At 50.1% G+C, this 14,846-nt stretch overlaps 1 protein-coding gene and 2 long non-coding RNA genes across 3 annotated transcripts in view; 2 read left to right on the plus strand and 1 right to left on the minus strand.

The window, feature by feature from the left end:
- Nucleotides 1–470, plus strand: part of LOC112478152 — a 12,631-nt gene extending 12,161 nt beyond the window's left edge. The window contains exon 10 of the long non-coding RNA XR_003045717.1: nucleotides 68–470. This is a non-coding gene — a long non-coding RNA (uncharacterized LOC112478152). The remainder of the gene's footprint in view (nucleotides 1–67) is intronic.
- SMPD3 (sphingomyelin phosphodiesterase 3) overlaps nucleotides 1–10,382 on the minus strand; it is a 29,654-nt gene extending 19,272 nt beyond the window's left edge. The window contains exon 1 of the mRNA XM_025045291.1: nucleotides 10,336–10,382. The gene's annotated coding sequence lies outside the window, so the exon portion shown is untranslated. The remainder of the gene's footprint in view (nucleotides 1–10,335) is intronic.
- Nucleotides 4,062–6,261, plus strand: LOC112478153. The gene is made up of 2 exons (XR_003045718.1): nucleotides 4,062–4,105; nucleotides 4,697–6,261. It is a non-coding gene; the product is annotated as an uncharacterized LOC112478153 (long non-coding RNA).
- Nucleotides 10,383–14,846: the final 4,464 nt, after the last annotated feature.

A 14,846-nucleotide genomic window follows, 5' to 3' on the forward strand; every position in this document is an offset into this window, starting at 1 on the left:
AGAGATACTGTCCACTCTGTTTAGATTAGAGACCCTGACCTTCATTAACTTGTTCCTCTCCCTGCAGCAAGGACTGACTGGGTCTGACTGTGACAAGGAGACTGGGCCGTGGAGCCAGGACAGACAAAGGGAGCAGAGAGGGCCATGGTTTGCGGGTTGACCCAGGTAGGAAGTGTACTTGCCCAGGGAGCTTTGGAAGCCCAGATGACCCTCAGTCTCGACAGGAGAGAAAGTGCTTGGTCAGGTCCTGGGCAGGACCCAGGAGGCCACTGGCCCTGCCACTCCTGGGCTGGGACGGGGCATTGACAGCAAGCAGCTCCACGCAGCAGTTGCTCCTCCAGGTTACTGACGACCTTCAGTGACTCGTCAACACTGAGACACCTGATTGCTAACCTGTGGCCTGCAGCTACCACAGCATGGGAAGAGGGCACTTGGACTGCTCAGGGACCTAAATCAAAGCCCTCCCCCGCCACACACACACTGTCCTGAGGGCTCCGGGGCTGGCTGACCTGTCATCGCCTGGGGAGGGCATCCTCGGGAATGGAGCCTGGCTAGGCCTGGCCGGGCCTGGCCCTGTTTGGGTGTTAAAGGGATGGGGTGGGTGCCCAACAGCTTTCATGGGCAAGCCGCGGTGGACAAGACCTCTGTTACTGTATGCCAAATAACACTGGTACCATTCCGTTTGCCATCTCCCTGGGAAATGGGCCCAGCATGTATGTTGGTACATAAGACCTGCTGTACAGAGGCTCAAAGGGTCCTAGGTGGTGCTGACTTTGAATCTGAATTTCTCCTACAGTGAGAAGGTGAGTCAGACCAGTCCTGCTGGCTGAAGCAACCCACTGAGGAAGGCTGCACCATTTTTTGGGATCTCTAAGCCTTGGGGGAACTTCTGGGAAGTTGATGAGGGTCAGGCTTTGCCCTCTGTGAGGCTAGGATAGGATCTGTTCCTCCTTCATAGCTTTTTCATCTGGTCCTCATGCCTCTAAGCCTTCTATCCAGCAGCAGGGCTGGGAGTCCTGGAGCAGAGGATACCTCTTCACATCGTCTTTGTGTCCACAGGCTCATGTCTAGCCGGAGCTGGGCCAAGCCCCAGGTTTCCGCAGGAAAGTCCGAGAGGATTGCTCCAATCCAATTACTGGAATGTGCTCACATCCGCCAGCAGACCCGAGATTGGGCTGGCCCATTTCTGCCTGGATGACTGCCAGGGAAGGGTTGGCATGGCAACGTGATCTCTGAGCTGCTGAAACTTAGAGTCAGCTCGTAGCTGGGAGGACAGAAAGCAGAACTGAAGGGGATGCCTTTCTGAGTGATGCGGGTCAGACAAATCTCGACTAATCCCTGAAAGCCACATCCAGAGACAGAACTGGGGCCTGGGGTCTGGCATGAACATGTGTGCCGTAGTAGTGACTCCCAGCAGTACAGCTGTGCCAGGTAAACGCCTAGTCACCCTTCTAGATCCAAAGCACCTGCTTCCCCTTCCTTGAAACCCTCTCCAGCCTCCCTACCCCTCCTATGCCCTCCCTGCCCTGCACAGCCCCCAGCTGTCCCTCTAATCAGGTACGTGTATGTTTGCACATCAGGTCACCCTCTCCCCACCAACCCAGGAGCTCTTTGTGGGTCTCAGGCACCAACACGGGCCTAAGTCCTAGCCTGTTTTACCCTTCTGGTTATGGCAGGCCCACTTTTGTCTACTCTGTTCCCATCCACAGGGAGGGCAGTGAGCCACACCAGGCCAATCAGCCCCACAGTCCCCTGACCCCATGCTGTCCCTAGAACTCTAACTGGACCCCTCAACAAAGAGGCCTGCCTACCTTTTATCTGAGATGGAAGCACTAAGAGCCTGAAGCTTCTGGGGCCTTCCTTGAGAGTGAATTCAATTCAGAGGAAAACACCTTAGGGCCAGAAGGAGAGGCCAAGTCATGATTATATCTTTGAGCTCCAATTTCCCTGTGCCTGAAGCCAATACAACCCCTAGACTTTCTTGTTAATGAGTCAGCAAATTACCCTTTTCTTTGCTCTAGTCACTTGCCACCAAAGGGATCCTGTCTATACCAGCTACATGATCTTTCTAAAACTCAATTCCTGTCCTATAAAAACCTCCTCTTGCACTCCCTGGCCTGCCCACTGGGCAAAAGGGTTTCTCCTCCTTGAGTCCTCGAAGGCCCTTCAAGACCTGGTGCCTATGGTTTGTGCCCAATGAGCATCCCTTAGGAGACAGCAGTGCAGATGTTACAAACACAAACTCTGGTGTCACACATGCCGGGTTCAGATCCCCCTGCTGCATATTGGATAAGCTGCATAACTGACTTTCTAGGCCATAGTTTCCTCATCTTTTAAGCATGCATAATAGCACTATCTCAGGGTAGTTGGAGATGATGCATGGGTAGCACTTAACATAGTGCCTGCCACATCTCTAGCAATATTTTTATTACTTTTACTGATATTTTCTTGCTGCAGAGGCCCTCAAGGTACAGCTAGAGCCTTCAAAGTTTTCTCCTCATGTGGCTGACTGGTTGACAAAGATGATACCCTGCTATCCCAGTTAGGGGTGAGAATGGTGCAGGGGATGTTGGGGCCTCCATCTCTCGTAGAACTGTCTGTTGTGGACTGTTTGTGCAAGCCCAAGTGACAGGCTTCTGCAGAAGCCAGGTGCAGGCAAAGGGGCCATAAAATTTTCAAAGAAACTTTCCACGGGAGCTATTAATGTATCATGTGGTTTCTGAGAATAGGAACAGGCTGCGAGCAGCTCTGTGGCACTCCTTCAATCAGCCAGCCTCGGCATTTCCATGTCAGAACTCAGAGAGCCCAGATTAAGCTGATTCTTGCGTGACTGGAAAGCAAATTTCAAGCCAGGTTGGAGGTATATGTTCCAGGGGTTCCTGAACCAACCTAATGTTTAAAATAGCAGCACCCCTCAGTTCATGACCTTGTGTTGCAGTCACATGAGGCAGTTGTCCCGGAGAGTGTGGGCTTCATCACAGGAGGGGGCTGAGTTTGAAATCTGACCACCCTATTCTCTACTGCCTGTCATTCCAGAATCATTTATTGCTGACTAAAAAGGGGGCCGTTAAGGAGAAGGCTGGGTGGTGGCTGGCACCTAAATCCACAGCTGAGCCATCTGGAGCAGCATCTCTCATCCCCATGGACCCTTGTATTATACTCAAGAACCTGCCTGCAGCCACATTCGTCTGCTTTGAGTCTGCAGGAAGCTGAAGCCCCCAGGGCTCCCATCAGCCCTCAGGGAGGCTGAGCCCCGGGTGGGAGGTGGGAGGAGGGAGGAGGCCGATTTCCCTCAGGATGAAAATCAGGCCTGAGGTAACTGTTCACAGTGTCTTCTGCATATGGGCACTGCAAGGGCAGCTCTAGGGCAGGATTGGAGCAGGCAGTCGTGACTGCGGGAAAGGAGGCCTCAATTTCCTTAAGTGAGGCCGAAATCAGGAGGCCACATGCCAACAGCTGAGCATCTAGATGGGTACAGGCCTCTTCAAATGCTCTGAGCCTGCCCAGGTGCTAAGATCTGTGCCTGAGGCTGGCCTCACAAATAGTCATAAGCAGGAGATCCTGGAATTCCCCAGCAGGTCATGTTGAGACTGGACATCACTTGTAAAATTCTTAATTTTTTAGCAGGAAATGAAACGAGACATCTCTTGCACAGTTCTTATCTTTTTAGTAAACCTAGTTACCTTTTTTTCCTTTCTTAGGGAAAAAGGCCCTCTTCCTCAAATCCTGATAATTGTCTCAAACTGGTGACTCAGATCCTCTGGCTATTGATAAGAGTCATCAGCCCATTGTTAGCAGAAATGGTGTTAAGTCAGACAGGGCCCTTGGAGTCTGAGAAGGGAGGGAACTTTAGGCCTACGGTCTTTTTTTACTCTTTAAGAAATATATCAACCAAGCCTGTTTCCCTTTTACTCAATAGACAAATCAATAATAGAAATTAATAGTTATATGATTTAAATAACAAGTTTGTATCTTCTTTTCCTTGTGTAGGGACTGAGGCTGCACTTCAGCGGGAAACTCAAGATGTCTCCCTTGAGGCGGAGGGGGGAAGAGGTCCAAAAATATGGAAGAAGAGACGTCTCATCCCTCAACATCCATACTAATAGTAAGGGGGTTCATGGCTCTTAGAAAAGAGGTAGGCAGGAAAGTTAGGGGGTTTCCGGTCTGCCTGCAAAGATACTGAGGTCATCCTATCCTAGAAGGGCTCTGCCCTAATCCACCCACAATTAAGCAAGCCAGTAGGCATTTTTTTTAACTCACAAAGAAAGAAACCAGTAGGCAGAGAATTAGGTTCCAATTTAAGCCAGTCACTTGCACCTGCGCAATGAAGACCCCAACGACCTTCAATTCACCTGAGCCTCATTATGCCATCCTTATAATATATATGATGCATATGCTTGGAAGTTCATTAACATCATTATAACAGACTGAATTCTGAGAACAAACATGCTCAGAACGCAAAATGGAGTATCGCTGAGTATTGTCAATCTTAGTTGTCAATCAAGGAAGCCCACCCCTCTAAGAAAAGTAACCACCCACAGCAAAAAGGGATAAAAACCCCGAAGGCTTTGTTACCAGGCCTTTTGAGCCACACTTCTCTTGCTCAGGCCCGCTTCCACGTCTGGAAGTCTGCTTTCCCTTCTAGTAAAACTTTTATTTTCTACTTATTTCGGTGTCTTGCTCAATTCTTTGTTAGAGATACCAAGAACCTGGACAACGCACCGGGAGAGGATCCCCACTCTACGATGACAAGTCACCTCCCTCAGGTGAGCTCTGTGATATCTGCCGCATGACTGAGCACCAGCCCCCGCAAGCTCCCAGCTGGCCAGTGCCACTTCCACTCTCAGGAGAGACCCTCCTCGGGCGGACATCAGGAGGAATCTTGCTTCTCTCAGGCTCTACTGTTGAGGCTTCTGTCCCGGCAAAATCCCTGCTTCCCTGACACGAGGGCTGATGTTAATGGTTCGTGAGCTGAACAAGGCTTGGAACATACTTTGCTTAAGAAGAAATGACAACATACTTTCTGTGGGAGTAGAACTTTAAATACAAGTCTACACAAATGGTAGGATTGATGTAGACCCAGTGTTCAGCTGCATTTCAAGTACAGCATTTTCTCCTGGAATGGATTGGCGGATTGAGTGGTATGTAGGCATTTCAAGGCACCAGAGAGCACAGATGAAGCCAACAAACCTTCCTAAAACAGAACAGACCTGCTAAAATACTTCTGAAGGGAACCATTTCACATTCAGCCTGAAGTCTTCTATCCAAAGAACATTTAACAAACTGAGTCCTAGAGGAGAATTTATGCAGATTAAAAAGCAAATCAGTGCAAATGAGTAAATAAAATCAGGCATCAGCATCTCACCAACCCTCCCAGCAGCCCTGGGCAGCTGGGCCTGAGGGCTGGATTTCTGGACCGAGGCTGGAACTTAGTCACCACAGAGGGCTGAGGCCCTTGTTCTGGGACCTTTCAGAGATCTTGGACCCTGGGCCACTGCTGTACACAGGTCTCTCTGCACAAGTACCACAGGAGCCCTTGGCTCTGAGAGAACCAACCAGAAGACACCCTCTCCCTGAGAGAGGATGTCCCAGCTCAGGCTGAACCGTGGGCTGCTTGCTTGGGGAAACCTGTGACCTGCCTGCGGGGCTGTCCAGGGTCCGCTCTAGAATGTGTAACTGGGAGGGGATTGGGGGCTGCTGGAGTCTGCTGCCCAGGGGGGTGAGACGTAAGACTGTGAATTAGTCATTGTTCACAGCAAAGACCAGTGGGGCAGAGATCACAGGGGAGGAGGGGTCTATGGCCCTCTATGTTCCCTCTAATCGCTGCCACCAAACCTGCCTTCCAAGGGTCTTCTTGGCTCTGGGTTCCAACTCATACCTGTCCCTCTGGTAGTGTAGCTCTGACTACAACTGCTCTTGGCTGTTGAATCCTACACCTCTGAAAAGGGTGGCAAGAACTCTTGGCTCTGGTCATGGAGGCTGTGTGTCCCCAAATTGCTGGTATAGACATGCTAGTGGGGACAGGGACACAGCTTCATTCAGGACTGACTAACTTAAAAAGATAAGCACACTTTGCTTTTGTAAAGATCCTGGTAGACTTTCCCCTTTTTGTTTGTCTCTGCCTCCAAGCCTCACAGGACTCTTTCCTTACTTTCTCTGGTCCGTAGAGCGGCTAGAGCCTGCTTTCCAGGCAGGAGGCAGGATTGCACTTCCTGGTCCCCTTGTGGGTGGGTGGATCACGTGACTAGTTCTGACCAGTAAGCTGTGAGTGACTGTGATATGTGTTACTGCTGGGCCAGAGTACTTAACAGCAGGTGTGAGACTTTCCAGAGGTCTTTGGTCCCCAGGGCGAGGAGACATGAGCAGGCAGGACCCCAGCTAACCCACATGTAATTGGAATGAGAAGAAAACCTTAGATTATAAGCCATGGCATAACCTGCCCAACAGAGGAAGGCTTCTGATTTGGCATTTAATCAGCCCATTTACCAAGAATAAGTCTTATTGATTGATAGCTCTTGGATTCCCAGGAATATAGACAGAACTACCCTCCAGACCTGACTCTCTTCAAGAAAGATTGTCATTGTAAATGGTAATAATGATGTTCCTCTACCCTGAGTCCAGACCAGGTGTGAGGCTCACTCCTTCCTACCCCCTCGATGTGTGGGCCGCAAAGTCAGTTTCTGCTTTGTGTCCACGGTCCTCCAGACCATGAAGCATCAGGGAAGCTGAGCCTTAATCTGTCAATTTTTAGTGGAAACTATTTCTGCTCAGAAAAGAGGCCATGGCTGGTAATATAGGTAGCAAAGTAAATCTGTAGGCATGGGGAGGGAAGTCCACTGGAACCTTCTGCCAGTGATCAGTATATGTGGTTGGTCCACTGAGGTGGATTGCAGCTTGAGATGGAGCCAACAGCCTATGCCTGATGCTTGGGGGTCAGAGCCGAGAGGCCAGGCGTGGTCAGACAGTGCCAAGCTGTGCTGGTGGACAGGGCTGGCGGTGGGCAGGGGCAGGGCAGCAGCCGTTAAGCTGGTAGGCTGGAGGTGCTCAGGATACATTCCCTATGAGTCAGATGCAGCACTGACTGCTCAGGTTATGTCGCAGCAAGGGCCCAAGAATCTCTGGGGGCAGAGCCTTTGCTTTCTAGGTGTATATATTTGAGTGTGGGAGTGTCCTCCTAGAGGGTCCGGAGACAGGAAAAGTGGTAGGTGGTGGGTGGGGCCTGTAGTGAGCAAGGCATAGAGGTCAGGTGGAGCGTTAGCACTAAGAGTAGGCTCCAGAGGTGGAGTCACTCAGGAAGTCCTGCCTGCCAGGACACAATGACTGCCAGATCCCAGACTGCAGGCCAGGAGGGGGGGAAAAACTCAGCTCTGCAAAATGGGCCTGAGAAGAGGATCCGATGCATTCACTTATAGTTTATCCCTAGTTGGGTTTGTTTAACTTAAATGCTTAGAATGTCTGGTTCGCATCCCACCTGCACCAAACAGCCCCAGCTAGCCTCCAGCAATCCTTCAGCCCAGAGGCTCAGAGGCTCAGAGGCGTGAGAGCCTAGCGTGTTAGCGGGGTCTGTGCTCTGTGCCCTAGGAGGGCTGCGTGACTCTCTGGCTGGCTGAGGGGCTGAGTAGCCACCCAGCTTGAGGCTACCTGCACCATCCCATTGCTAGACAGGTGTCTTACCAGGCTTTCTGGTACAGTCTTAGAAAGAAAATTTCCAGAACAGAGGTCAGCACCAGTGAGAAAAGAGTCTGTGCAGTTTCAACCAGATTTGCTTTAAGACACAGGCTCAGCTCAGCGGGAGGCTTATGCTGCTTGAACCTCATCTGTCCCTCAGCTCTCTGCCCCTTGGTCCTGGGCCATCATCATTGTTCTCTTCCTGCTCTGTCTCCTGGGCAGTCCCAGGGCCCTGGCCTTCCTCTACGCCCTGCCTCCTCTCACCAGTCCACAGTTCTGCCTCCCTAACCCCTGTATTCATTCCCACTGCCTGCCATGCCCAGTCCAGGCCTCACTCTCACCCACATAGACACTGCAGCGGCTACCACCTGACCTCCCTGCAGCTGGCCTTCCCACCTCCTGTCCCCATGGCAGCTAGTAGGAACTTCTTAAACTACACATCAGTCCACATTGTTCCCGTGTTCTATTTCAGTGGCCCCATTTGTCACCAGGAAGATATTATCTGGCAGGGAAGGGCAGGTTAAGCCCAGCGGTGTGATGGCTCTGCTCCCCCCTACTTCTGGAGTCCCAGGGGCTCCTGATCTGCATAGTTCCCCCATGCCTTTGCAGAGGCTGTTCTCTTGTAGCCCTCATCTGTGTGAAAGGATGAGACCTCAGCAGAGAGGCTTGGGGCTTGGAAGTCACAGTGATGGTCTCTTCACCAAACCCCAGCCAGTCTCCTAGTCTATGGCCCCAGGGATAACTAGAGACCTTTGGCTTGAACAGACCATTTCTTGACAGCTGGCAGTTTCTGTGCATTTGCTGTACGTTTGCAGTCTGCACACCAGAAAGCTGACCAGCCCCTCATGCCTTTAGCTCTACCCAATTAGAAACAGGGTAAGAAACGAGGCTTGAGCAATGTTGGCAAATTTCTTTCCTCAAAACAAAAGTGGCGAGAGCTTTATGTGTGTGGCCCTACAGGTGTCTCTGAAGACCAGGGACCCATATGGCAGACCCCAGCAACCTTGGAGCTCCGGGGTAGGGAGTAAGAAGTGAGGTGCTCACCCAGCCACTTCAACCTCCAGTCCTAGGGAATGCGAGTTCTGAGTTCTAACTCTGAGGCCTGTATCCCCTTGAAGTCACTCAGTATTTTCTCCCATTATCTGACCCTAGCTGTGTTTGGGCACACAGTTGGCAGATAATAGGAACCCCTGATGACTGACTGACAAGTGTCAGCCCTGCTCCCTGCAGACCTGGAGTCCAGCTAGGGTGGCTTTGGCAAGCCAGCTCATCTGGGGCCACCAGCAGCTTGCTCAGGACCTAAAACTCATTCCCTCTCTCCTTTCCATTCTTTCTCCCTGCGAGATGGGGCCACAGCTACAAGCTGACCGTGACAAAGACACAAGGGAGACTAGAAATGAGCATCAGACAAACAGAACTAACAGATCCACTTCTTGAAGATATTGGAGCAGATGTCACAAAACGCACAGCTCCCTGAATGTGCTCTTCACACCGACAGTGCACCTATACTGTACAACTGCCCCAAGTGGGTACTGTTGGTCCCATTTACAGATGAGAAAACTGAGCTTCAAGTAAATGACAGTCCTTGAGAGGGACAGCCAGGTCACCTAATTCCAATTTCCTTTTCCTCTCTACTTTTCTCACCAAGGCTGAATGCAAATGATGGGCAAACGTTTCAAAATATATACATGAGCTCTATCCAGCACCAAGTACTCCCTACCTCCAGGATAAGTTCCTAGGGAACAGCAGCAAAGTCGCACACTATCCCCCTTATCTTGCTTGTTCTTCCCCTCAATGCCCACAAAAAAAGACCCTCACTCCGTTTTTTCCAGTCCCTGAAGGTTACATTGTCACCTACCCCTACTGAGGTCATAGTAAAGACTCTAATAATCTTCCTCCCTGTGTACCGCTGGAGTAATTCACCTCCTCTTCTGTCTTCCATCCAGTGTCCATTGCCTTGGACCTCCAAATCTCCTTACCCTCAGCCTAGTGATCTCCCTGGCAACCCTGAAAACACTGAATTTGCCAATATTTGGGAGGGAGAGGGTTCTTATAATGGTCTTGCAATCCTGGTCCTGGACCGAGGTTTCCGACTGTCAGGGGCTCACCGTGTTGCTAGTTTCTGCTTTTATTCCTGAGAATGGCCCAAGAGTTTGAATTATTTCTCTGGGATGGATTCAAGAGTAGGATTACCAGGTAAAATTTACAGCTCGTGATATAGATATTGTCGAACTGCTTTCCACCTAAGTTGCTCGAGAATGCCTGTTTCATAGCATTCTTACCAGCTCTGGGTTTTTGCATTAAAATCTTGAAAAAAATAGTTTGTTGGGTAATGATACCTGGTTCCATTTTCCAGAATATTTAAATTGTATTCCTTCATTTTTGTGAAGTGCTGCCTCAATCCTTTTCCTAGAAGTTTGTATTTTCTCCCTTGATTTGGGTGTATCAGACATACCTCCTCTGCTGGCATTGTATTCCACAGGACTAGTTCAGATAAACAGTCGGCTGAAGATTGCTTACCCCAGAGCTGTGTTATCAAACTTTTTAACCAAGCAGCAGAACCTTTTCTTAAACAATCTCACACAGCACTTCTTTATATAAAACAATAACTAGCCTATGAAGAGTGGCCTGGAGCACCACTACCCCTTCCAGAAGCCCCTCTTTTACCTGAGGGGAGTTGCTGGGTCCTTCTTTTCCTTCCGTCTGAAGAGGGGGCGTCACTGTGGAGTCAAGGACCTGAAAGGAGATAATGAATGATTCATAGAGGTGGCTGGAACTCAACCCACAGCAGAACAGCTCAGTGCAGGTGAGTGAGGTACAGTGACCCAGGGGCCCCACCCGTGCTGCCTGAGGCACTGCCGCACCCTCCGTGTCGCCAGGGAGAGGGTGAGGGCCCTTTGTCCCCACAGACTAAGTGCAGCCAGAGGGGGTGGGGGTGAAGGTTTGTGTGACAGACTCGGACTGGTGGGGGGTAGAGAGTAGGGAGGAGGGTTGATGGATGGGAAGAATGAGACCTCCACCAGGACAGCTGGACCCAGGCCAGGCTGGGGATGTTTGGGGTGGGGGTGGGTGTGCAGGGAGAGGCAAATTCAGAACTCTAGCCAGGGGGCCTGGGTTTGATCTGATAGGGGAAGCTAGAACAAGAGGAGCTCTCCCCAGGAGCTTATTGTAATCTCTGCCTCCTGAGAGACCTGAGGGTGAGGGAAAGCTGAACCCAGGCCCAGGAAGGGGAGCGGTGGCTACTGCTCTGGGGTAGGATAGAAGAAGAAGCTGCCTGGAAAAGAAGAACTAGAAGGATTTGGCTGCAGATAATAGGTGATGGGAGGTAGACAGGGCGGTGGAGGAAAGGCTCATCCAGGACACTTTGCGAACCCAGTGGGGTCTTCCGAGGCGACTATTAAGAAGGTGCTCAAGTGAGTGGAGGTCTTTGGAAACGATGCCATCGGCTTCCCGCATCTCTTGCAGACCCAGTCAGATCCCCTGCCCAAGACATTCTTGCCCCAGTTGGGGTTCTTGGGCCGAGTCCTTTTCTCTCTGGCCCCGCCCCACTTCCAGCTTGCCCTTGATCTCTGGTGCTGGCCCCGCCCCCTCATTCCTGGCCCCAGGTACTCTCTGAGCTTGCTCTCTGGCCTCAGGCACAGTCCTGGCTCTTTTGTCTTGCTTTCCCATCAGGAGTCACACCCCCCCATACACACACTTTCCAGTGGAATCCTGGGATCCTGGCCCTGCCCCCTGGACTCAGGCCCAGGAAGTTCAGTCCCAGCCCCATGCAGAGATCCTTGGCCCTCCACCATCTTAAGCCAGTTCTGCTGCCCTGGCACAAAGACCTCTTACCAACCCCACATCCTGAGCAGGTTAACTGTTTCTCCCTGTGGGCCCCACTGGACCAGCCCCCATCTTATATATACACTTTAATTTTTTTTATTATTATTATTTTTTCCAATCAGCCAAACTAAATGTTTCTGAAGAATTTGAAATTTGAGTCCCAATCTCTCTGCCCCCAAGCCAAAGATGTTTGCAGAAGGGCTGGCAAGAGTGTCTCCCCACTTGACAAACAGTTGGTGCCCTCCTGATTAGGAATCCACATAGAAAAGCTCTAGGAGACGTGGGTTCTAGTCAGCTGAATGGTCTTGGGCAAGTCATTTAACCTGTGAGTCTCAGATGCTCCCTCCTCTGTAACACACGGTCTTGAATGGCTATGACCAAGACCAAGCGAGCGTGGGTACTTGATGTTGCCAGATCAGGGTGGGGAGGAAGCCAAAGCTCCAAGGTCCTTGCTCTATAAGAAGTGACCCGTGTTCTCCCAGGGCTTTAGTTCCATGTGAGTATCTTAGCTTATCTCCTCTGAGTTAAGCACCTGACAGGCATCTCTCTCTACCCATAGCCTGGGGAGTCCAACCTGCTGAGAGGTCAGAGGGTGGCCTGATGTTCTGGTCTTCACAGGAGGCTCTCTGTCCCTTGTACCTGAGATACCTGCCAGGATGACAACCTGCATGAATCTCTGTCCTTCACCCTTTTGCTGGGCTGACCTGACCCTAGACCACAGGCTGGCAAGCATCTAGAAGTGGATACGAAAGAGGCAGGCCTTTCCGCAGCCGTCCCGGGGCCTGTGCAATTCTCAGCCCCACTGCCCTCTCTCGGAGGGAGGGAGAGATCACCCCTCATCTCTCAATGAGAAGTTCCTCAGGGAGGGGTTTTGTCCTCAGGCGGTCTCTAAACTGTCTCCCAGCTGCACAGCCTCTCACCCCTACCAAACCCTTCCGAAAAATCCCCTGTGTGTTTTCAAAATAGAATTAAATGACAGGAACTAACTATTTAGGGAAGGGTTCCTGAGAGGAAATGGAATCTCTACAACCTTGAAACTACAGGACCTTTTTTTTTTTTTCTCATAAGAAAAGAAAAACATGTCAGATCATTGATGTTCCGAACCAGACCTCGTTTTGAGATATGGTCTCTGTCCTTTCACAAACTATAGCCTTTCTACCTCTTTGAAAATAAGATCACATCAAGTCAGGGATTAGAAATGGGAAAAATTCAATCAGAGCCACCCTCTGCCAGCTACACATCTCAATACACTCCCAGGCGAGCAGAATCAGCTCCCGCTACAACCCAGCTCAGCATCATCATTCAAAACGCACCGGTAGGAAATGGTGAGACAGAAGGACCTTTCATCCCGAGTGAGTGAGACCTGCAGCGCTGCTCTCCTAGCTCCGGAAGCTGGTGTGCCTGGGCTCAGTGGAGTCGGGGCCTCTTGCTTAAATAGACAGTGGGAGTGGGGCAGGGCGGGCCTGGGGGGCGGGCACAGAAAGTGGGCCATTTACCCAGCACAGCTAGGCAGTGTCCACGGAGCCAGCCATGGTCCTTAGCATGTGCCTGCCTGCTTGTCCAGCAGGAGCCTCAAGCCCACAGACCCCTAGACCACAGACCAGCACCTGGGGTGACCCCTGATGAACATGCAGCTCCAAGTGAGACCATGTCCCCAGACGCACAGATCTTGATCCAGGTTCCTGGATGTTTCTACCTCTCTTGAGACACAGCCTTGGCAGCAGAAACAGTTGTGATTTGGACAGATCTGCTCCCTAGACCGGTAAGTAGTGCCCTCGGGCTAGGCATCTCTCCAAGTCTCAGTTTTTACTTTCTTGAAATGAGGATAATGACACTGACTTTATGGATCCAGAAATAATGTTTGCAGGGGACTGGCACCTAGGAGGTTGATGTATTTATCGACATGGTGATGCTGGGACCAGGTACCTTCAAAAAGGTTCAAGCCCAGAGAGGTTTGGTAACATACACAAAGTCACACAGCCCTCCAGCTGAGTGTTAGGATCAGACTTCATGCAGACCTGAGACTAGGTTGGAGTAGCAGGAGCCCCTTGAGGTGAGAATGGGGAGCAGCTTTTGGCTATGGGGAAAGGTCTTGACTGAACTCTGGTGAAGTAGTTACCCCTAAACCCGCAACGTTAGGGCAAGAGAAGAGGCACGGCTGGACAGGCATACTCAGATGGCCTGTCTGTGCGTTTAGTTGAGACCTCGTGGGGGAGTGGGGTACAGAAGTATCCCAGAATAACTTCTACTCATGGCTGGTGAGAAGAGCTACCCCACCCCTCAATTCATATGTTGAAGCCTAACACCCTCCTGTCCCATGTGGCGGTATTTGGAGATGGGGCCTCTAAAGAAGTAATTAACATTAAATGGAGTCATAAGGGTGGGGCCCTGATCGATAGGATTAGTGTCTTTGTAAGAAAGACATCAGGGAGTTCCCATCTCCTCAGAGGAAAGACCAGTGAAGACTGCAAGCCAGTAAGAAAGAGCGCACTAGAAACCGAATCAGCCAGAACCTTGCTCATGGACTTCTAGCCTACAGAAGTGAGAAAGTAAATTTCTGTTGTTTTAGCCACCCAGTCTGTGATATATTATTATGGCAGCCTAGCAGACTATTACAAATGGGTGGGATCAAGGAGTGGATGAGGAGCATGGAAAGGACCAGGAATGAATTCAGAGGTTTCCAGCTCAGGCAACTGTATGGGCACTGAAGTCGCTCACTGGCCAAGAGTGAGGTGAGGGAAGGCATGGATGTGACCATGTGTCAGTGGGATATTCAGGCCTAGAACTCAGGGGAGAAGTCTGGTCTGGATCAGGATTTGGGAATTATTAGAGTGTAGGTGAAGTCTTGGTGATTACATTTCAGGTCACTTATTCTTTTTTAATTTCCAATGTCTTGTTGTTCAGCTTTTGTCTTTTATATTTTTATGAAAAGTCAGACATTCTCCTTTGCTTTTAAAAAGTATAATTGTGCATAAAATTTCCCCAATTTTTAAGTGACTTTCTCCTACTTATACAGAGCAAGTCTTGTTCAGGAGCATAGCTGATATGTGGCTATTATATACATGTGTGTTTATAATTGCACATTTTTTCCTGAGGTTCATCTTGTCTTCGTTACTTGTGATGTCAGTTCTCTTGTCATATTATCCAGTTTCAAAAGAACATATCTCCCATCACTTCAGCTTGCCAGATAATTTATCATTTAAAATTGTTGCTAGCAAACGCTTATTTCTTTCCTTTAGACTTAAACTTGAAAGGTACAGTGTGTTTCCTTTAGATCTAGGCTGAGCTGTTTTTTAATATCTGGAAACTTTTCTTGTATTTTTTTCCTAATGTTTCCCTCATTGTATGCCTCA

Source organism: Pteropus alecto, unplaced genomic scaffold, assembly GCF_000325575.1.
Source record: "Pteropus alecto unplaced genomic scaffold, ASM32557v1 scaffold42, whole genome shotgun sequence".
Classification (NCBI taxonomy): Eukaryota; Metazoa; Chordata; class Mammalia; order Chiroptera; family Pteropodidae; genus Pteropus; species Pteropus alecto.